The following is a 23388-nucleotide window of genomic DNA, read 5'->3' on the forward strand; positions in this document are numbered from 1 at the left end:
TTTATCAAAGTTACTGAGGCTTTCAAAGAGCTATCTTTTGCTTTCATTGATTTTTCTCTGTTACTTATTCATTTTCTATCTCATTGAGTTTTGCTCTTTTTCCTTCCATTTTGGGTTTCATCTGCTGTTCTTTTCTCTAGGCCTTAACATAAAAACCTATATACCTGATTTTGGACGTTTATCATCTCTCAATACAAACATTGAAAACTATATATACCCTCTAAGCACTGTCCTGGCTGCATCTCCAGGTTTTTGATGTGTTTTCCACATAATTTGGCTAAAAATATGTCCTAATTTCCCTTGTGATTTATCAGGTTTTGAGTATTGATAGTGTGTTCAGGTAGTCTGTTCCTTACTAATTGTTTTCTTGTCCTCTCAATTCCTTGTTTGTGATTTTTAATTTTTTTTTATTTATTGAGAGAGAGAGAAGGAGAGGTAGAGAGAAAGGGAGAGAGAGAATCCCAAGCAGCCTCCACGCTGTCAGCACAGAGGCCGATGCAGGGCTCAAACCCACAAACCGTGAGATCATGACCTGAGCCGAAATCAAGAGTCGGACGCTTAACCGACTGAGCCACCCAGGCGCCCCTGTGATTTTTTTTTTACTCAGTAAGCTCTACGCCCAACATGGGGCCTGAACTCATGACCCAGAGATCAAGGGTCACGTGCTCTACTGACTGAGCCAGCCAGGCACCCTTGTCCTCTCAACTTCTAAGAAAAGATTGTTGAAATATCCAACTCTACTTGCGAATATTCAGTGAGACTTTGTCTCATGTATTTTGGAGGTTTGTTATTAGGTGTATACACCTTTAGAGTTGATATGCCTTTACCTCTGGTGATATTTCTCGTCCTTAAATCTACTTTGTCTGATACTAATATGGCAACTCCCCTTTCTTATGATTACTGTTTGCATGGCCCAATATATTCCATTTGAAACTTTTGGCCGATTTATATTTAAAATGTGTTTCTTGCAGACATCAGTTATTTTGGTCTTGTTTTTCCATCCAGTATGTCTACCCCTGACTTCTGATTGGAGTATTTAGACCATTTTCATTTAATGCAACTATTGATAAGTTCTACCATTTTGTGACTGAATATTTTCTTCAGTACTTCGTTTTATTTCTTTTATTGGCTTTTATTCACTCTCTCCCCGTCCCCACACCCCCTCCAGACGTACTACGGTCTACCTTCAAATATGATTTTACTGGTACACATATTATGTAAGAACCTTACAATAATACACTCCCATCTCCTTTCTCTCGTCTTTGTGCTGGCTTTGCCATATAGGACTTCTACATGTGTTAAAACCTGACAACGCACTGCTATTCGTTTTTGCTTTAAAGTCAACTTTAAATTTTTTTTTTCAACGTTTTTTATTTATTTTTGGGACAGAGAGAGACAGAGCATGAACGGGGGAGGGGCAGAGAGAGAGGGAGATACAGAATCGGAAACAGGCTCCAGGCTCCGAGCCATCAGCCCAGAGCCTGACGCGGGGCTCGAACTCACGGACCGCGAGATCGTGACCTGGCTGAAGTCGGACGCTTAACCGACTGCGCCACCCAGGCGCCCCTAAAGTCAACTTTAAAAGAATTAAAAACAGTAAAAAAAATCTTACATTTCCCATTTAGGGCATTCTTTATTTCCATTTGGTACGACTTTCTTTCAGCTTGTAGCTTTTCCTTCATTATTTGTCTTTTAATATTTCACTTAAATTTTTTTTATTACTTTTCTTTATTTTTGAGAGGCAGAGAGAGACAGAGCATGAGCGGGGGAGGGGCAGAGAGAGAGGGAGACACAGAATCCGAAGCGGGCTCCAGGCTCCGAGCCGTCAGCCCAGAGCCCGACGCGGGGCTCGAACCCACGAACCGTGAGATCACGTCCTGAGCCGAAGCCGGGCACGCAACCGACGGAGCCACCCAGGCGCCCCTTAATATTTTACTTTTTTAACTAATCTCTACACCCAACGTGGGGCTTGAACTTACAACCCGGAGATGAAAGTTGCATGTGCCACCAACTGAGCCAGCTAGGCACCCCATATAGCTTTTTCCTTTGATATTTCTTGTAGTGCAAGTCTGCTGGCAAAAATGATCTCCATTTTGTCTTTCTGAAAAAGTTTTGTTTGCCTTCCTTTTGGAGGAGCAGCTTCTCTGGATACAGAATTCTAAGTTGATACGGTTTGTTTCCTTTTAGCAAGTTAAACACGCCGTTACATTGTCTTCTGGTTTTCATTGTTTCTGACAGTGAGTCAGTAGTCATTCTTATCTTTGTTTCCCTAAATAAAACATGCCCCTCCCCCACTCCCTACACACCTTTGGATGCTTTTAAGCATTTTCGCTTTTTATTACTGGTTTTCAAAATGTTGAGTCAGATGTATCCTGGCGTGGTTTCATTTATCTTTGCTTTGCCGGGATTGGTCAAATTTTTGGATCTGTGCCTTGACAGTTTTCGACAAATGTAGAAAAATTTTAGCCACTATTTCTTCAAACTCCAATTGCGGGATCGCCTGGGTGGCTCGATCGGTGGAGCATCCGACGTCAGCTCAGGTCATGATCTCACACAGTTTGCTGCTGTCAGCACAGAGCCCACTTCAGATCCTCGGTCTCCCTCTCTCTCCCCCTCCCCCACTGGTGCTGTTTCTCTCTTAAAAATAAAAATAAAACATTAAAAAGGCTTCCCACTGGGGCGCCTGGGTGGCTCAGTCGGTTGAGCGTCCCGACTTCGGCTCGAGTCACGATCTCGCGGTCCGTGGGTTCGAGCCCCGCGTCGGGCTCTGTGCCGACGGCTCGGAGCCTGGAGCCTGATTCAGATTCTGTGTCTCCCTGTCTCTCTGCCCCTCTCCCGCTCATGCTTTCTCTCTCTCTCTCTCTCAAAAATAAATCAATATTAAAAAAAAAACCTTCCCATTACATATACTTTAGGCTGATTGCTATAGTTCCACGGGTCACTAAGTTTCTGTTCATTTTTCACATTTTTTCTCTTTGTGATTTAGTTTGAATATTTTCTATTGTTGTGATCTCAGGCTCACCAATCTTTTGTTTTGGTTGTCTCTCTGCTTTTAGGTCCCTATAGTTCATTTTTATTTTGAGGTATTGTATTTTTCAGCATTAGACGTTTCATTTGGCTTCTTCTTTTTTTTTTTTTTTTAATTTTTTTTTAACGTTTATTTATTTTTGGGACAGAGAGACACAGAGCATGAACGGGGGAGGGTCAGAGAGAGGGAGACACAGAATCGGAAACAGGCTCCGGGCTCTGAGCCGTCAGCACAGACCCCGACGCTGGGCTCGAACTCACGGACCGCGAGATCGTGACCTGAGCTGAAGCCGGACGCTTAACCGACTGAGCCACCCAGGCGCCCCTCATTTGGCTTCTTTTATATCATCTCTTTTTCTCCTCCTTATGTTCATGTTTTGTTTCAAATTCATGAACATATATACATAACATCTATTTTTAAATATCCACTAATTCTGCTCTCACCTGTGTTGGTCTCTTTGTATTGACTGATTTTTCTTCTAATTACGGATCACATTTTCTGCTTACACATGTCTGGTAATTTTTCATCAAATGCTGGACATTGTAAAGTTAAATTGTTGAATCTCTGAATTTCGTTTTTTTTTTTTTTTTTTTTTGGTAAGAATGTTGAAGTTTGGGGAAAAAAAGAATGTTGAAGTTTGTTTTGACAGGATATCAACTTACTTGCAAGGCAGTTTGATCTTTTTTGAAGCTTATTTATTCATTTATTAAATTTTTAAAAACATTTATTCATTTTTGAGAGACAGAGTGTGAGCAGGGGAGGGGCAGAGCGAGAGGGAGACACAGAATCCGAAGCAGGCTGTGGGCTCCGAGCTGTCAGCACAGAGCTTGATGTGGGACTCAAATTCATGATCTGTGAGATCATGACCTGAGCCAAAGTTGAACGCCTAACCAACTAAGGCACCCAGGCGCCCCTATTCATTTATTTTTAAAGGTTTTATTTGTAAGTAATCTCTATACCCAATGTGGGGGTCGAACTCACGACCCTGACATCAAGAGTCGCGTGCTCTACTGACTGAGCCCGCCAGGAGCCCCTTTTTGAGGTTTTTAAAACTTTGTTAGAGTGAGTCTGGATTAGCCTTTTATTCGGGGACAGTTTAGCCCTGCTACTAACGTGGCTATTATGAAACCTCTGTGAAATGCCCTGGATGCTTAATGAGGTCTGTCGGGAGCCCAGACGTCTCTCTGTCCCCTGTGAGCTCTGGGACTTGTTCAGCGCTACAGTTCTCCAGGAGCCGCTCTTTGGTGAGTCTCATGGGATTTCCTCGTACACAAGCACATTTTAAAATTCACCAAAACCGTAAGGGAACCTCTACACAGATTTCTGGAGCTCGGACGCTTAACCGACTGCGCCACCCAGGCGCCCCCCAATTTTTTTTTTTTTTTTTAATTTCTGAGACAGAGAGAGACAGAGCGTGAATAGGGGAGGGGCAGAGAGAGAGGGAGACACAGAATCCGAAGCAGGCTCCAGGCTCTGAGCTGTCGGCACAGAGCCCCGACGCGGGGCTCGAACTCACGGACTGCGAAATCGTGACCTGAGCCGAAGTCGGACGCTCAACCGACTGAGCCACCCAGGCGCCCCTGATTCTTCTTTTATCAACATGCTAGTGACAACTTTCCGCATCCATAGGTTCAGACATACCTTCGTCATGGCTGTGTAGTATTTTGCTATGGAAATTTACTGCCAGGTAACTGCTTCTCCCTGATGGCTGCTGAGATGGCTTCACGTTTCTGACTGTTGCCCCCAACATAAGGATGGGAATTCTCACTTACGCACCTTTGTGACCTTGTCTGGGAGCGTCCGCTTCTTCCGACCTCTCAGCCAACCAACCTTGAGATTTCTCCGAGGGTGCTTGCATGTTAAGCCTTTTCCTAATTTCCATGGGGGGAATTTCTATTGAAACAAGACTTCCTGCCAGCTAAGCTAAAAGCCTGGGTAATTGGTTTCTTGCTCTCAGGAAATAACACTTCATCAGACTTTGCCAAGACAACCACAGGTACATTCCGTTCTTTTCACTTGCCGTCACGATGCAAGCATTTCCCCAGCGTATTATTCTCTGTAAGATGGCTGGGCCGAGCTTCACGCCCTTGCCTCGCTGCACACGTCGGCTGCTGCCACGTGCTATGGTTAAAATCAACCCTTCTGTGATGGCGTGAGTGGTCAAGGCTCCCCACTGCCACCCCATCCTTAAGAGAGATTACCTAGCGTGATGTTGCTGGGCCACAGGGGGTGGCCATTTGGAGGCTATCCCTATGTATTGCCGAATTGCTTTCCAAAATCTTGTGCCGACTTATGTCCAATAGGTTAAGAACCTCCTTCTCACGTGAGGTCAGTGGCCCGGGCTCCACCAACCTGGTGCGTCCACCTCCGGCCTCGAGGTGAATAGAGGCGGCATAGGACCCGCGCTGGCCGTGGGCGGTGGCGGGGGTGACAGCAGGGCCGCCAGTGGGCCCGGTGGATGTCCGGCGCGTGGCCTTGGTTGTAGCCTTCTGTGCCGAGGTGCCCGGAGGCAGCAGCAGGGCTGTGCTCACCTGTCCGGCCCTGCGGCAGGGTGTTGGGCTTTCTGGCTGGCTACACTGTCCTTGATCCTGATCCCCTGGGTAACCTGTGAGCCTCCCAATATCTTGTTAAAAAATTCCCCTTCTGGGGCACCCTGCTGGCTCCTTGGGTAGAGTATGAAAACTCTTGGCCTCAGGTTTGGAAGTTCAAGCTCCAAGTTCAAGTTAGGTGTCGAGGTTATTTAAACATAAAATCTTAATTAAAAAAAAAAAAAAAAAAAGATTCCTCTTCTGCTTGAACATGCCAGGGCCTTCCCACCGGTGACGGCCTGCTGCCTGCCCGATCTGGACTCCCACTGTTTTCTTGCCCACGGAACCATTCTTCTGTTGGGACTGCTGAGCCCCAGGGTTGTGGGATGCTTGGCTGATGCCGACCATGGCCAGCTGGCTCCTGGCTGTCTCGAGTCCCTCACGTGGTGGGAGGTCCAGTGGCCTGTTCTGGCCAAAAGGCCTCGGGGAGAATTTGCTGCAGAGGCTTCTGGGACAGGTTTCTCTTGCCATAAAAGGGGACAGATGTGACCCGCCCAGCCTCTTCCTCCTTTCTTTCCATTCTTTCTCTCTCTTTCACTGTGGTGAGGGCTGTGAACAATGTCTGAGGCTCCGGCGAATACTTTACAACCCATGAAGACCAAAGCTCAGACCCACCTGCTACAGGAGTGGGAGTAGAAAGACTAAAAGAGTCTGGTCCTGGCCGAGGACAGCCCCCACTTCTACATTTCTGGCTATACCAGGACAATAAACCGCTATGCGTCGGATCTCCTGTGAATTGGGTTTTCTGTTACCTGCAGCTGAATTTGTTCCTAATTGCCATGCCATCCCCCCCCCGCCCACCCCCCCCCGGACTTGCCTCTGCAGAGAAATGCATGCATACACACGATGCGTGGTGGCTTAGGGAAACCCTTATGCAGCCATTTCAGGCTATGTCCTCGGTCCGGATTCTTGGTGGTGATACCCCGCACTGGGAAACAAAATGAGAAAAGACAGTTTGGCAGATGAGATCGGGCAGCCCACCGAAGCCGCAGGAAGCCTGAGCGCCTTTCCTGGTAGGTGGGCAGCAACCCAAGGAAGCAGGCTCCCAGCCTAGGTATACCCAGGGTGCTCCGGTTGTGGGGTCTCCTGCCCTTGAACCCTCTGCTGTGGGCCCCAAACTCTCGGTGCAGCTGCTAGTGATCCCCCCAAATTGGACTCTTTTCTATCACTACATCCAGATACAAAGTCGCCTGTGTTTGGCCGAGGCCGAGCTGCAGGGGTGGGGGTGGAAGGTCCTATTCGGCCATGGTTTTGCGTCAGGCTTCAGGGAACCACAGGCTCCAGGCAGTGTGAACAGGGCCGCACGGGGTTTCTCAGCTCTGCGCACCCCAGACGCGCCCCGCGCGTCCACGCCAGCTTGTCGCGCGTGGAAATAAACATCTCTGCTCCCGGGGATCCCGCGGGATCCGACCCAGAGTCAGAGGGAGCTGTGTTCCGATTGGCGGAGACCCGCACGGTCTGGCCAATCACCTGCAGGGAGGCAGCCCGGAGCCGCTGGCAGGCCCCGCGGGGGCGTGCGGGTGGCAGGGGGGAAGGCGGCGAGAAGCCCCCGGCGGTTCAGAGCCAGCTCCAGAGCCGGCGGTGGGGTCTGAATCGGGCTTTGCCGCTTCGCAGCTGTGCCCTCTTGGTCCCGTTACTCAGCCTCCTGGGGTCTCAGTTTGCACATCCGGGGGTCCGGGATGGGGGTGGGGGTGGGGGTGGGGGGCGCTCCTGATGCTGGAGTGCCCGCTCCAGGGATGCGGGTCCACCCGTCTGCATTAGTAAGTGCTTTGTCCCCTCCTCTCCCCTCCACTTTCTGCTTAAAAACAGATTGAACCTCGGGGAGCCTGGGTGGCTCAGTCCTTGAGCATCTGACTTCGGCCCAGGTCATGGGTTCGAGCCCCGTGTGGTCTGCTTCAGATTCTGTGTCTCCCCCTCTCGCTGCCCTTCCCCCACTCATGCTGTGCCTCTCTCTCTCTCTCTCTCTCTCTCAAAAATAAACATTGATTTAAAAAATTAAAAAAGAACAGACTGAACGTTGATGTTTCATGCCCACTCACAGCAAACATTCAGTAAGCACCCACTGTATGCCTACTGTGGTGCAGGGTCTGTCTGTTCGTGAGCACAGCCGTGCGTCTGGGTGACGCCTGCGGCAGGGCAGCCCCTCCACGTCGGGAGCAGTGCCTGCGTGGGCCGGCTCCACCCCACAGGATGGGCAGGAGCAGGCGCCCTCTAGTGCCAAGGACGTCTTGGGCAGAGGGAGTACCGCATGAGTAAAATGCTGGCGGGACCAGACAGCTGGCCAGCTCCCAGGGGAGGGGACCCTGCAGGGCCTGGGCCACGTCTGGAGAGGGGGCCATGAGGCTCCGGCCCAGGATCTCACCCTGAATTCAAACTCCCCCTGCTGCTCCTTGTCGGAAAAGGAAAATCATGGACCTGCCGGTCCCTCGTCTCCCATTTTCATGAGGGGCTCAAGGTAGATGCCTGGCTACATCCCTTTCTTTTGCCGGCCTGTCAGTGCAACAAAGTGCCCCCAAACTTAGCGGCAACAGTATCCAAGGGTCAGGAAATGGCTTCCCTGGGGGATCCTGCTTCAGGGTCTCCCACGAGGCCGTGGTCAAGCTGTGGCCTGGGCCAGTGGTCTCTGAAGACCGGAGCTGGCTGGTGTGGCTGTTGGCAGGCCTCCGTTCCTCGCCAATGTGGAGGGAGTGACCCAAGAGAGGGCCTCATCTCTCTCTCTCTCTCTCTCTCTAAGTTTATATATGTAAGTAATCTCTACAGCCAATGTGGGGCTCGAACTCATGACCTTGGGATCAGTAGCCACATGCTCTTCCAGCTGAGCCAGCCAGGCACTCGGGGCCTCCTATCTCTCGTAACCTGGTCTCAGAAGTGTCATGGCATCGCTTCTGCCCTATTCTATTGGTCACACAGACCTCGGCTGGTACGGTGTGGGAGGGGACCACAGGGACATGGGTACCGGGAGTGGGGCCATCGGGGCCGTCTTAGAGCTGGCCCACCATAGATGGCTGCTGTGGTGTGCCTGTGTCCCCCATCTATGTGTTTGTTTTAGAAACTAATTAGCAGTTTTGTTATTTGTTTACTTACATATTTTTTAAGGATTTTATTTTTTTAAGCAATCTCTGCCTCTAACATGCACCTTGAACTCACGGCCCCGAGGTGGAGTCACACGCTCCCCCGACCGAGCCAGCCAGGCGCCCTCGCCAGTTTTATCCTTAAGATGCCTCAAGTCCGTCCTCAGGTCCACTGAAGCAGCTTGAGGGCCACACCTGGAAAGCAGAACGTGGCTCTACTGCCGGGATTCTTCTGGAAACCCTTCTCGGAGGCCTTCAGACTCCTGTGGCCTCAACCTGTCCAGTTTAGACGAATAATTCCCTTGGATACTTTTCAGATTTCTTTCTGCTGAGAACATTGCTGAAAACAAATCCTTTTTTGTGATTCTCTCAGGTCTTGCCTGTCTTGTTGATTTCGGCAAAAGAACAACCAAACTGTCCCTGCAGCCTCGTCAGTCCCGAGGAGAGGTCAGCATCCCCCCCCACCCCAGCCCAGAGACTACCTGCCCCCCTGGGAGGCATGGACAAGAGAGGCCAGGGCCAGGCACTGCTGCCTGGAGGGGTGTTCTGGACTATGGGTGTCCACCATTATGGACAAATGAGCCAGCTGCTAAGGACAGCACAGGCTCTGATGACACTGCACGGGGAATGGCCCAGAGCCAAACGAAGGAGCATCCGGGAGACAGAAACGGGGCCTTCAATGCTGGGGACCCATTACATCAGCCTTCCAGGGTCAGGAGATAATTTGTCAGCTCTCTGCCCCACGTGGCCCCTGTGGAAATCAAACAAGCAGTCTTGCCCATTTTTAGAGATAAATTAAACGCATCAATATAAAAAAGTCAGGCGGCAACGCGGAGAGGAGAGCGTGGGGAGGTGGACAGACCTGTGATTTATTGGCCCTTTAATAAGTATTTCTGGGGCTGTCCTGGCTGCCTCCTGCCAGTCGCATGGTGGCCGTGAGCCCCTCCACGGAGGTCGTGAGGGGCGCTACCACCCCGACTTGCCCACCCACCGGCCAGAGAGGCAGCTCTCCTCCCAGCTGGTGTCCCGGAGCATCCAAGTTGCATGGGGAAAAAGATGGAGAAGGAACGAGGGGCCAGCCGGCAGGGCGAAGGTCTCACCAGCTACCCTGGGGCCAACTCCTGTGCAGTCACAGTGCACTGAACACCCCTCTGAGCTACACCTGGGTTTCAGTATCCAAGGAGCCTGGAGGGTCCTCGCTGGCTATTCCTCTTCAGTACGAACCTATAAGGGCCCTGCGGGGGCCACTGCCCGCCCTCCCACCACGGGCACCTTTCCTCTGCACGCCCAACACTAAGCCACGACCACCCTGTAAAGTGTACCAGTCTGGTAGGTGAGAAGTGACCCTTCCTGGTTATTTGGACGTGCATGTCTGATTTGGGGGGGGCTGGAGCACTTTTTCATTTTGTCCGGAGCCACAGTGGGGTGTCTGTTCACAGCCATTGCCTACTTTCTACTGAAGTGCTGTTTTTCTCCACTGATTAAATAAAGACCCTCTGACGTGTTGAGAATGTTATACACAGTGGCCCAGTTTGTTGCCGCGCACTAGTTTTGGGGTGGGGTGGGAGAAGGGTTGACCTTGACCGGAAAGGTGGTCTGCGGATTTATATTCACTACTTTATTGTCAACCAATACTTAGGGAGGGCCTCGTGGGAAGCATGCAGGACACAGCTGGAAACACAGTGGGCAGAAAGAACTCGAAACCTAGTAGATGGAAACAGACTTAAAAACCAGGAAACTGGAGAATGTCAGAGGGCGTGCGAGCTACGGAGAAAAAGCTGGGAGGGGGTTGCCAGTTTACAGAGGGGCCAGAGGAGGTCCCTCTGAGAAGACAACATTTGAGCAATCTTTGACAGCAAAGATTTGAAAGAGGACATGGGGCACCTAGATGGAAAAGAGAGGTCCCCAGAGACATAGATGGTGCAAAGGCCCTGGGGTGAGTACAGGACTGAGTGTATTCCAGCGACTGCAGAACAGCCAGAGCAGGGAGGTGGTCAGATGGCCTGGGGCTGTGGGCTCCTAGGAGGACTCTGGCTTCTCTTCTGAGGGCTGGGTGAGCAGGTGTCAATTGTGTAGCAATGCAGTTTGGGCAGCTGAGTGGGATTCCCAGTGTGGGTAGAGAGCATTGAGGCTGGGAGCCAATTTACAGAGGTTTGCCTCCCCAGCCCTCCACCCCTGCCAGGACCTGGGGTTTCTGAGGCACACCCAGGCAGCCCTTGGGGAACAGAGGCCCTGGGCAGGTAGGATATGCCGCCTCCCCGCCCCCCCCCCCCCCCCGACTCTCTGCAACAGAGAGGGGAGGGGAGAGGACACGGGGTGGTGCTTGTGGCGGCGTGGCTTCCATTGTGCACAGGGGCGAGGTGTCACCCCCACCCAAGGGCTCCCCGTTTGAGTGGGGACAGCACCTGCTTGGCTCTGTCACTCAGCCCATTCCCCTTCCTGCAGGCCCAGGGCTGGCCGGGGGCCTCACCCTCACTCTCCATCAGCTGGGGCCGGGTCACATGTGGTGCTGGTGGGTGTACTTGCTGAAGCTGCGGGTCCCTGCGGCTTTTGTGCGGAGCCCCGCCCCGGGCACCTGGGCAGGCCCGAGGCGGGAGCTGGCCGGCCACGGACCGGGGGCGGGGATCCGAGCGCTCGGCCGCGTGGGCACCGGACCGCAGGAGAGACGGGGCAAGGTCCTGTGCTGGAGATTCCGGGTCCCCGCGGGCCTTTAGAACCCGGGAGAAGTTGTCTCCGCGGAAGGGGCGGGGGTCGCAGCCGCTCAGATTCTGAAGCAGAGCCGACTTAATGGAAATTCTCCCGAAGCCTTTTCTCGCCGCTCCGCCGAGGGGCTGGAGCAGAGGGGGGGAGGGAGGGAGGAGAGCCCGGAGGAGGGGGAGGCCGGCCTGCCTTGGGGGGCGGGGGGGCGCACCTCCACCGGGAGGAGGAGCGACAGGACCCCCCGCCGCTGCGGCCTCGCGGGCCCAGGGACGCCTTTGTCTTCGGGTGAAGGGACCCCCTCCCAACCCCCCGCAGAATGCGCAGCCAGATGTCGCCCTCCGCGCTCCGAGGGGGCCGTCTCGTAAATTTTGCGTCTCTTTTTTGTACCGAAGCGCTGGTTCTCCTACAATAATGACCTTCCCGGGGCAGAACAGCGCCTCCTGCTCCCACTCGTGGTTGGAGAGCTCGGGCGCCCGGGGCCGAGGAGGGGCGGGCGAGCACTGACCCCGGGCAGGCTGGCGGGGCCGGCGGGGGAGGGGGAGGGGCCGTGCACCTGCAGCACCTCCGGCTCGCAACCCGTCAGGAGGCAGGAGCGCGTTCACACCCCCAGCACAGGGCACGGTCGCACCCGGCGCGGGGACCCCGAGCTCCTCCGGGGCCGAGGGTCGGACGAGGGCGGGCCCCCAGAAGCGCCGGCTGGGCCGCACGTAGAGCCCATTGCGCACGCGCCTCCTGCCCCGCCCACCACGCTCCCATTGGGCGCTGGGCCGCCGCCCCGCGTGATTGGCCCGGGCTGCCGTGCTCTCGGCCAATGGGCGTGTGGCTCCTGGTGAGCCGGGCGGCGGAGCGAGGCGGGCTGCGGAGCGAGGCGGGCTGCGGTGGCGCGGTTGCCGGGGCCCCGGGGCCTCTCCTTGAGCAGTCGTGTTGCCGCCCTTCGGTGCGGGCCGTGAGGCCCCGGGTGAGCCTGCGGTCCCAGTAGTGGACCTTTGCACAGTTGCGCAGTCCGCCCAGCGGGAAGCCCCCGCCCCACGTTGGCCGGGGGCAGCGCTGGGCGACCCTCGCAGAGCGTCATAGTCCCCCTCCCCCCCCCCCCCCCCCCGCCGCCACCTGTGCTTACCCCCTTGCTGTCATCCTGCCGGCCCAAGAAACAAGGCCTTAGAAAGCAAACAAGCCTACCCTTGTAAAAAAACCCAACAGTATCACCAAAAAATGAGCGGTTGGAGGTAAAGACAAAATGTTTCTTTCTTATATAGTTTATAAATTATCTTCAATGGATATATAATTTGTAATGAAAATACTACTTTTTTAAAAGTTAATGGTACACATTAAGGGAAGGGAAGCAAAAATAATATAAAAACAGGGAGGGGGACAAAACATTAGAGACTCATAAATATGGAGAACTGAGGGTTATGGGACGGGTTGTGGGATGGGGGGTGGGCTAAACGGGTCAGGGGCACTAAGGAATCTACTCCTGAAATCATTGTTGCACTATATGCTAACTAACTTGGATGTATATTTAAAAAATAAATTAAAAAAACAGTTAATGCTACACTATGAGAATAACACTAAGGAAAGGAACAAGTGTTGCCCGGGGATGTAGAGAAAAAGAAGCCCTCCTACCATGCCGGTGCAGCCCTTACGGAAAACGGTCTGTCCACTCTCAAAGAGCTAAAGATAGAATTACCTCCCACTGTTAGCTAGATGCCCAAAGGAATCGAAAAGAGGAGTTCCAACAGGTACTTGCATTCCGATGTTCCTTGTACCATTAGTCACAACAGGGAAAATGCGGGAACAACCCAAGTGTCCATCAGCAGATGAACAGATAAACAAAGCGTGGTCTCTCCACACAGTGGAATATTATTCAGCCATAAAAAGCCATTGTGACATAATGCTGCAACATGGTGAGTCTGGAGGACATTATACTAAGTGACATAAACCAGACAGGAAAAGACAAATATGAGATGATTCCACTTATGTGCAACCTTTAGCATAGGCAAACTTTAGAGACAGAAAGTAGATTAGCGGTTACCAGGGACTGGGGTAGGGTGGACTATGGAGCTATTGCTTAATGAGTACAAAGTTTCTGTTTGGGATGATGAAAACGTCCTGGAAACGGATAGTGGAGAGGAGATGGTTGCACAATACTGTGAATGTACTTTAATGCCACTGAACGGTACACTTAAGAGTGATTCGAAAATGGCAAGTTTAATGTTCGATCTATTTTACCACAATTTTAAAAAGTAATGATGAGGGGCACCTGAGTGGGGCACCACTCAGTGGGTTGAGTGTCTGTCTTCAGCTCAGGTCATGATCTCACGGTTCATGAGTTGGAGCCCCACATCCAGCTCACTGCTGTCAGCCTATCAGTCAGTGCAGAGCCTGCTTCGGATCCTCTGTTCCCCTCTCTCTGCCCCCCCCCACCTGCGCTCTCCCCAAAATAAATAAATATTTAAAAAGCAATGATGTAATATACCAAAACCATGGTAAATTGCATGGTGTGTGAATTATAACTCAGCAAAGCTGTTGAAATATTTAAAGCAGTACTCTTGGAAACAGTGTCTGCTATCCCTGCTCCAAAAGTGCTCTTGACCTGGGCGAGGCAGGATTTGAGTTCAGAAGGAGGTGCTGACTACTTCTGGGTGGGCTGCCTTAGCAGGTGTGTGTGGCTCCTTCTCCATCCCGCTGGGTGAGCTGTGAACAGGGCCTGACCAGGAAGCCCACCACTCCAGAGGCTGTGTCCCCTACAGAGACAAGGCCCCAGAAACACCAACCGCACCTGATGGGGATAAAACTAGACCTAGCTCCTCACGTAGTGCTCCCTCCACTCCTCCTCAGCCCCGCCCCCTTGGGGATCCAAGGAAAAACCGAGCAGAGTCACCCCAAAAGATGTCTTGCTTTTTACTCTTACAGGGCAGCCTCCTCTTTGGTTCCTAAGTTACCTCCCTTCCCATCAGGAACACGGGCGCGGGGACGGGCGGGGGCGCTGTCCACTGTGTGCAGAAGGGTCGCGGGGCGGGGGGGGGGGGGGGGGGGGGCGGGGGGCTGGAGAGCGACCAGCTTCCCCGCCCCGCCCGCGCGTCCTGCAGGTCGGTCGGCCTTCCGGGCCGCGGCCGCTGGAGGGCGCCCCGGGACCGCTCCTGCCGACCGGCTGGCTCCCGGCGGGAGGGCCCTTGGCGGCGCGGGAGGTTGATCTCCTGGTTCACGCCAGAATGGTGGGCGGAGGGCAGGAGCGGGAGGCCGCCAGAAGTCTTTAGACCTGGTCCCCAGACCCGCCAGGCGGCCACTTCCCGCCCCAAGGCTGCACTGCAGCTGGCGAGGTAGCGGCGAAAATGCAGCAAAGACTTAGTGGGCGGAGTAACCGCTTTGCGTTCCTTCCAAGGCCATGTGCCTCCCTGTTAACTGCTTGGTGCGCGGCTCCTCTGCAAGCAAAATTGAACTAATCCCGCCCTTATGAAGCCGTGTCCCTCTCGGGTTTCTCTGGCCCATCCTCAACCCCTCTGTGCCTCAAAACTCTACCCTAGGGAGAGTTGGGGGATCCTCAGCAGGTGACCTGTGAGCAAGAACCAAGAGAGTGACTGTCACCCTCTCCTTGCACCTCCATCCATGCCTTTCCCCCACCTGGCAGGACCTCTGGCTGCAGCAGCTGGCCTGGAATTCAGGCTGCCTCCCAGTGGCCTGGCTGGGAAGGGGGCAGCGTCCACACCGACGCCTCCCCTGCGTGGGCTGTGGAGACTGCAGGGGTCTCCTCTTCGTCTTCCAGGGAATTAGCCCAGGCTAGTTCCGGAAAGCGGGACCCTCAGCCAACCCTTTAACCCCACAGCCCTTTCCCAGCCTCTGCCCTGTGGCTCCTGAGTGCCAGCAGATGAAGGTCTCCGGCTGACCACTCTGTCCTCCATGGGAGTTTACTGATAAGACCCTGTCTGCCGCAGGTGGCCCAGACACAGTCACTTGACATCAGGGGACAGACATGGTCTGGCTGTTCAGGGTGACAGTGAGAGCGTCAAGGCTGTGGCCTGTGATAAGCAGAAGCCCTTCGGCAAGTACCTGTTGGGGGGAATGGCAGCTGATTCACTGGGACCCCGCCTGCATCCCCAGCAGCCCTAGGAGAAGCCAACAGCCCCAGGCTCCGGGGAAGCAAGTTTGAGGAGGTAGCCCTGCTGCCCTTGCTGGAGTGGGGGACCGGGTGCAGCTTGGGCAGGGGAGCGCTCCAGCAGCTGCGTGGGCTCCCAAGCAGTGGCCAGCCCTGGGTCAGCTGGGTCACAGAGCAGCCAGCCCCTAAATCATTCTGGGCCCGGCCTGCCCGAGGGGGAGGCTTCCGCTCCAGGTGGGTGACTGGGGCCCTAGCTATCACCTCCACAGTCTGTTTCCTCTTTCCTGTGCCGGCTCCCTTGGCCTCCAGGGGCAGCCTCCTCTTAGGTGGAGCCTCCCAGCTTCCGGAGGCCTCCGTGGGAGAGCAACAAAATACCTCTGAAAGGAGCCTGTGATGTTGGGAAGCTCTGGTGCCCCGAAAGTTTGTAGGGCAGGCAGCCAAGAAGCCCAGAGTGCCTGAATCTTAGGTGGAGAAGTGGGTCTCACTCAGCATGGCAGAGGGGGGCAGGCACCGCTCACCACTCGCAGAGTCTCCTCCACATCACCCTGGTGACTCTGCCCAGCACCCCTGGGCTGGCTTTTCCTTCCCTCCCCGTGGTCAGCACAGAGGGTCCTTGCCCCCCAAACAGCAGAGAAAGGGTGCATCTCACTCCCGTGTCCACCCCGAACTCTCACCAAGGAGACGCCCAAGAGGAGGGTGTGCTGTCCCCTTCCCTCTGCTTTGCCTCTTCCTGTGCGCTATGCGCCCAGCCACCCGGATGGGGCCTGTTTAATTGATTCAATTTGTCCAACAGTAAAAACACTCTGCAGATGTCAGCCTCCCAGCACCCCACCCCCAGGGAGGCAGCAGACACCTGCCAAGGCCCTGGGGCTGGGAGTCCTTCCAGGGGCCACTACAGCCAGACTGCGGGGGAGGCCCCTGGCTCCCATGCTGCTTGCTGGGAGCTGGAGCCAAAGAGCCACCTATGGCTGAGGGACTGTTCCAACAACCGCCGAGAGGCATTCTGAATGCTGATCAGATTAGAATCTTTCTCAGGGAATTACGGGTTTTTCGGACTCCTGGTTCCAGGCAGATGACTCCTGTTTTGGTCAAGACCCTATTCCTGGACCAGTGTTAGGGTTCCATCTTCTCCATCCTGTAGGGCTTGGGGGCTCTCTCAGGTCACTGTGGGATGTGAAGGGGACTGAGGATTCCCTGGGGCCTGACAGCACCACCCCCCCACCCCGCATGGCAGCTCCCCCCATAGCTTGGTGGTCTCCTTGGTTGCCACCTGGTGGAAGAAAAGGAGCTGAGGCTCTGAGCTCCTAGCTTGTTGGGGATTCCAGGCCCCTGTGTAGACAGGGTAATCCTACATCTCAGGTGGGGGCAGACCTGCAGCGCCTCTGTCTGCCTGTGGCGATGTGTTCGCAGCCACGGCCTCACTGGAAAATGCTTTCCAATGCATTTTCTGGCCCTTTCTGGGGGGAAGGTGGTGGGCTAGGAGGGAGGCTCGGACCTGAACCCCTCCCTCCGTGTGAGGGCCCCTGGCTCCTAGAGTCACCACTTTCTACCGCAGAGGGAGACCCCTGGAGCGAAGAGCAGGGATGATTTAGGGAGGGTGTGCACAGCTGGCCAGGCCGTGCTTCTTTCTGCCCCACCCCCCACCCAGTCCCATCTGGGACAAGAACCCTCAACCATGATTGGGAGGGGGCTGTCACCCGGAATACAGCCACGGGTTAGCCAAATCCGGACACCCAGTCTCCCCTTCGCAGCCTTCCCCCACGTGCACCTTCTCGGGAAAAATCGGGAGACTTTCTATCATTCACTTGTTACATTTTACAAAGATCCCAAGCTCATTTTTTATGGCCTCTTCTCCACAATTCCTAGGAGACAGGGAGAAAGCAAGGGTAAGGGAACCGAGCAACGGAGAACGGAAAGGGCTTGTCCAAGGTCAGACCCTGCACAGGCCGCGTGTCAGGCGGTTGATTCTTTCTCTTGCGTGTGAATAAGCTAGGGGCTGGGGGAGGCCGGGCCCCCCGAGCGGCCATTTTGGAAGGACGTCGGGCGGCGGCCTGCAGCCCCCCACCAGCTCCCCTGCGGCCCCGGCTCCGGGTGGGGGGGGGACCCGGGCGGCAGGGAGCGGGAGGCGGGGCCCGCGGCGCCGAGGAGGAAAGAACAAAAGGGAGCCCCGCCCCCTCCCCCGGCCAGCCCGCGGCGACCAATCGTCGCGGCCGCTGCTGATGGCGCTCTATGATTGGCTGAACGGAGACCAATCCGGCGCCGGAGCCGCGAGCCCGTGCGGCCCCACGTGGGGCGGCGCGCGCGGCCCTTCGCGGGCCGCAGCGGGCGGGGCGGGTGGCTCGGGGCCGCGCCTCGGAGACGGGACCGGCGACCGCGCCCGCGCTCCGGCCCTGGGACCCCAGCCGCGAGGCTCCCCGCGCCGATCCAGCCGTCGCCGAGGCCCCCGAGTGCCCGGAGCGCGCGAAGTGCTGTGCCGCTTTCCGGGTGATTTGCTGTGCGGGGCCGGGGTGGTGGCTGCCCTCATTGCACACGCGGAGGTGAAGTGACAGCCTCAGAGCCACCCAGCCTGTTAGGGAGGAGGCCGCTGAGGACACTGTTTCCTGATCCCGCTGCTCGGCCACGGAGCATCCCTTCCCCTGAGGGCCTGGGCGCAGGGCTCCCAGCCCACCCCAGCTCTGTACCCCAGAGGACTGCGCTCAGGGTGTTACGGGGCTAGGCCCTGGAGGCTGGAGCAGGTGGGGCGGAAGGAAGGACCAGGTGGTCTGCTGTTGGGTGGTGGAGGGACCTGGTGGCATCAGTTCATTCATTGACTGAGTCAGCTATTGATGCTTCTACGGTAATGTCGTGGGGATACAAACACCAGTGGCCCCAGCGGGGGCTTGGGGGCTAGCCTCCCCCTGGTTTCCATGAGTTACTCCAAGCTACACCAAAAGGAACATACAAGAATGTTCTTTGATAGGAGTAATTGACATGGTCTTCCATTTTCATAGCACCCTTGGAGGGGGTATTTGAACTGAGGGTTGAACACACGGAAGTCCAGTGAATTAAAGGAGAGATAGATTGTGCGGTACCCAAGGCCAGCAACAAAGGGGAGCTGTTACCGCTCCAGACCTGAAGGGCAGCGGTGGTCCTGGGAGAGGCAGAGCCCGCAGGAGCTGTGACCTTGGGGAGAGGGACGCTGCGACCTGGCACGGAGGAGAATGAATATGTATACTGACCTCACTTTCCTCCTGCCTGCTTTTCTTGTCTGCGGGCTCCTCATTGGCTAAGTCCAGCCAAGCAGGGGCAAAGGAGTCCCCACTCCTTTGGACAGCTTCTGGCTACTGTGTGCAGGGCAGCTGGGGCAGTAAGGTGTCCAGCGCCCTTTCTGAAGTGTGAAGAAAATCATCTTTGAAATGTTGCTGTTTTGTTTCATGGGCAGTGGTATACGATGTAAGTGAAACGCATGTGCATCCTGTGCGGAGGTGGCCTCCAAGTGGGTGGGGGAGGGCACAGCTGAGCCCCTCCCTCCCGCAGAAGCCTTTGGAGCCTGTCCTGCGAAGGCATCAGGCAAGTGATGAGCGGAACACAGGCAGGGAGATGCACGAACAGCGCTCCTGTCAGTGCCTATGGGCAATGAAGTACAGGTGCCTCTCCTCCTCCAGGAGGCCTTCCTGGTTGCTCCGGTTTCATTAACAGTTGTCACGGGGGACTAAATCCCAGTGGCGGGGACTGGCCTTGTTCACTGTCCTCTCTTCACGGTGGTCGTACACACTGGAGAATGAACGGACCATGCTTTTTGCCTGGGTGAGGCCAAAGACCGTTCCTTCCCTCTGAGGCGGGGGCATTTATTTGCCCAATAAGCCTTTTTTCCGGGGCCTTTCTCTGCCCAGCCAGGGCTCCCCCTCCCAGGGCCCCAAGGAGAAAAGGATGTGTTCCAGGAGCGAAGTCCATGGTCGAATAGCACAGCCACACATGTGTTTAGAATGAGGAGGCCTGAGCCAGGGACTCCTTAGAGGGTCGGGAGAGAGAGGACTCCTTGCAGACCGGGAACCAAGGAAACAGGTGGGACCTGAGATGGCTCTGAGGGGCAGGGAGGAGTTGGAGCAGTGGACAAGGTGAAGCCAGGGGCAGAGCTGAAGCCAGAGGTGAAATCACGTGGCATCTGGGAGCCTGATCTCTATGTTCATACTGACGGAGCCACCCTGCCTGTCCTCCGAGGCTGGCTTCTTGCTCAGCACAAACCGTGTCATTCGTGGCATCACTGTGTCTGTCTGGGGCTTGTTCTCTTTCGTTGTATGGGCATGCCACGGTTTACGGTCCCGGTCTCCGGCTAGTGGACACAGGAGCTGCCTCCAAAGTTTAGGAACAGTAGTGCTGTGGACATTTTAGCGCATGTCTTCCGGGTTTGTGCCTGGCAGCGGAATGCCGGGGAGGCAAATGTTCAGCTTTGGTAGATGCCACAGTCCTTCAGGTGGCGGTCCTGACCGCCATTTCCACCAGCAGTGTGGGACGGTCCTGGTGGCCCTGTACCCGCGCCAGCCCTCAGGGTTTTTTGTCCTGTACTCTTTGCCATTTGGGGGCTGGGGGGACACATTCCATCCCTCGATCGTCCTCATGTCCCCGCGAATAGGATGCTGACCTGAAGCAAGGGGCCGTGTCCTGGGTATAAGACGGACGCTCTGGGAGGTGAAGCCACGGCTGTCGGTGAGCCCTGGAGCTGCTTCTGGAAGCCCAGTCTCCATGCTTTCAGAAAATGGAATGTGGCTGCTGTGGCTCTCTGGATGACCGCGGGGCCTGGAGCTCCCATGCCGGGTCAGGACTGGTGCGGAAGAAACTGCGCTGGGGAGGGGACTCTGGGCTTCGGGGGAGGGTGGGCAGCAGCAGGGGCTGTGGGAGCCCAGGAGGGGCGGTGGGGAGGGCGGTGGTGTCAGCAGGGCCAGCACCCATCTGGTGGGGCTTTGCCGGGTGCACGTTTGTGCCCAGACCCTGCGTTGGGTGCCGGGACATAATGGTGAAGGCACACGGGCGGGGGTGCTGCCCTCAAGTTAATGGCAGTCCAGGGCAGCTAGGCAAAATCAAGGAAACCCACAATAAATACCTAATTACAGGCTGTGATGAGCTCCCTGTGCCGCGAGAGGGCTGACCTGGCCTCAGAGATCACAGACTCTTGAAGGAGGTGTCCCAGCAGCATGCGGATGAGGGGCCGAAGGAAGGGGAGGGCTGGCGGTGGGGGCCCTCGGTGTGTGGCCCGCAGCCACAGAAGGAGGAGCCCCAAGAGCCTAGGGGTGGGCTGAGCCATACCCAGGCTCTCCTCAGGAACTCCAAAATAACAGGGACTTCGACAGGGAGGCCTTTCTTTCTCTTTCACATGAAGGCTCCGGGAGAGTTTGGGAGGCTCCAGGGTCATCAGGAACCCAGGCCCCTTCCTTCTTTAATATTTAAAAAAATTGTTTTACTGTTTATTCATTTTTGAGAGAGAGAGAGAGAGAGAGAGAGAGCATGAGCAGGGAGGGGCAGAGAGAGGGAGACACAGAATCGGAAGCAGGCTCCAGGCTCCGAGCTGTCAGCACAGAGCCCGACCCAGGGCTCGAACGCACCACCGTGAGATCATGACCTGAGCCGAAGTCGGACGCTCAACCAGCTGAGCCCCCCGGGTGCCCCAAGAACCCACGCTCCTCCTGCCGGTTGGCTTCGTCATCCTCAACCGTGGCCTCCTCCTCAGGATCCAGTGAGGCTGCTCCAGCCATCAGTATACATTACCAGCGGCAGGAAGACACAAGGGACGCAGAGGAGCCTGTATTTAAGGACCTTGCCTTTGCACATGACATTGCTATGCACCCCGCTGGCTAGAACTTGGTCCCCGTGTGGCATCTAGCTGCAAGGGAAGCTGGGCAGTACGATCTCACCCCTGGACATCAGTAACTGGAAACCAGGAGCTGCTGCTGAAGGCCAGAAATGACCAGTGGATCGGACCCCCGTCCTCCCTGCACAGAATATGTCCCGCAGCGTCCGGTGGCAGAGGCCACGGGGTCATGGGGCATGCTGGAGCCTCCCCACGCTGTCCTGCTGGCATCTCGCTTCAACTCATTTTCACAGATGAGGGAACTAGGTCTCAGGGGAGCAAGTGGCCTGTCCAAGGGCCCACAGCTGACAGACCAAGAGAGGCAGGCCCTGCTGAGAATTTTCCAGAACTTTTACCCACCGGGCGTGCGGTGGGGGTGGTTCAAGACCATGAGGCCCCCATCACTCCCTCACCCAAGATGCCTCTTCTCTCCTGGTCTCTTGTTGACTGAGGCTGTCACTGCCTCCTCTTTAAGCAGGACACAGGAGTGACCAAAAACCCCTTCCTATCTTCCAGAGCACGGGAGGCAAGGCAGGGACAGTGACAAGTGGCCAACCTCTGGGTGACCAGCGTGCCCTCAGCACTGGATGGGAGCCCAGGCAGAGAGGAGAGGACCTGGAGCTGCCCCTCTCAGTCCTGATGTGCTCCCCGCTGTGTCCCCTCTGCTCACCCCCACCCGCCCCACAGCGGATCAGCTCTCCGCTTGGGCCCCAGGGCAGCATCCTCCAGGGCCAGAACTCGGTCTCAGTCTTAGTCACTGATGCTAACTCCCTGCCGTACTGTCTTCACATTCACCTTAAAACTCACAAAGGGGCACATGTTTATAAAAATAAAAGCAGACATTTCCAAGGTGCATAAGGTCAAAAGTCAAATTCTGCTCCGCAGGTGTGCTGATGCCTGGGTCGCAGGACCCGGAGCTGAGAGCTGACTTGGGGTGGCGGTTGCCAGACCGTGTCTATACCTGCGTGAGTGCTGCACGCACACAGATGCACGCACTGTGCGCTGCCCTGCGGGCCAGTGCGCGGCCGAGTTTGTTCGGATGGCTGCAGATGGGCACGTGGGTGCTTCCAGTTTTCCGTGGGAAGCATTGGCATTGCGGTATTTGTGCAGCAGCTTTGTGGGCGTGGGTCCCCAGAAACTCACCACCCTCTCTCCCTCATCAGGCCTCCACCCACCCCTCCTGCCACCAGAGCGCCTGCGGGACCAGAGCCACCGGGAGCAGGGGGCACAGCGGCCTGGAGGCTGTCCTCTGGCTGCCTGGGGAGAGGCGGCCGCAGGGCTCTGGCCCCAGGCGCGGCGCTGGCCTCTGGGTCTCTTGTTCCTTGGCTTTGCTTCTCTCTGCACGCTGGCCTCCTTCTCTTCAGGTTTCTCCATGCCGCGGGGGGGACGGGGCATGACCCAGACAGGGCCCAGCCACCTGTCCCAGCTTGGTTACCCAGTAGGAACACAGGGTTCTCTCTCCACGTCCAGGAAAGGGGCCAGGGGTCAGTGCACTGCGATCTCCAGGCCTGGGTCCCGAGCTGCCCCCTGCCTTGGGGGTGGGTGGTGGCTCTACAGATCCAGTGAAGGCAATTCCTGCAGGAAGTGGGGACATCTGCTATGGGAAGAAATGGCCGGGAGGCCCACACTCTGGCCCCGTGGAAGCCACACATTGTCCCTCCACTCGCACCCCCCCCCACTCCGGGGGCCCTGCCTGGCACAGCATACTTCCTTCCCAACAGAGGTCGACCTGGGACACTTCACTGTGACAGTGGGAGGTGACCCAGGCCACAGTCCCCTGGGGCGTGTCCACCTCCCTGAATTCTGGTCAGGTTCTGCCCGGTGTCTGCAGCCTGGAGGAGATGCCAGGGCTACCCGCTGCCAGCACGTCTGACACTGCACAGCAGGAGGAAAGACGAGGGAAGGAGGAGAGAATAAAGAGCGTTCACCCCGGACAAGTCAAGATGACGTCCTTGCTTCTCCCCACGGGGTCACAAGCCACCGTCGGTATCTGTGACCCCTCTGCTGCTGACTCTCCACATTGCCCTCGCCTCCAGCCAGTGCCTCGGACGGGTGGGTTCTTTCCCTGCCGGGCTGATCCAACCTTT

At 55.8% G+C, this 23388-nt stretch overlaps 2 long non-coding RNA genes across 2 annotated transcripts; one reads left to right on the forward strand and one right to left on the reverse strand.

The window, feature by feature from the left end:
• Window positions 1-9527: 9527 nt before the first annotated feature.
• On the reverse strand, window positions 9528-11586 carry LOC131498097 (uncharacterized). The gene is made up of 2 exons (XR_009255279.1): window positions 11088-11586; window positions 9528-10872 (listed from the first exon to the last, which is right to left on the reverse strand). It is a non-coding gene; the product is annotated as an uncharacterized LOC131498097 (long non-coding RNA).
• A 6237-nt stretch (window positions 11587-17823) lies between these two features.
• Window positions 17824-22159, forward strand: LOC131498100 (uncharacterized). Its single transcript, XR_009255282.1, has 2 exons — window positions 17824-18909; window positions 21182-22159. It is a non-coding gene; the product is annotated as an uncharacterized LOC131498100 (long non-coding RNA).
• The last annotated feature ends 1229 nt before the right edge of the window (window positions 22160-23388 follow it).

This window comes from Neofelis nebulosa, chromosome 16 (assembly GCF_028018385.1).
Source record: "Neofelis nebulosa isolate mNeoNeb1 chromosome 16, mNeoNeb1.pri, whole genome shotgun sequence".
NCBI classification, from domain to species: Eukaryota; Metazoa; Chordata; class Mammalia; order Carnivora; family Felidae; genus Neofelis; species Neofelis nebulosa.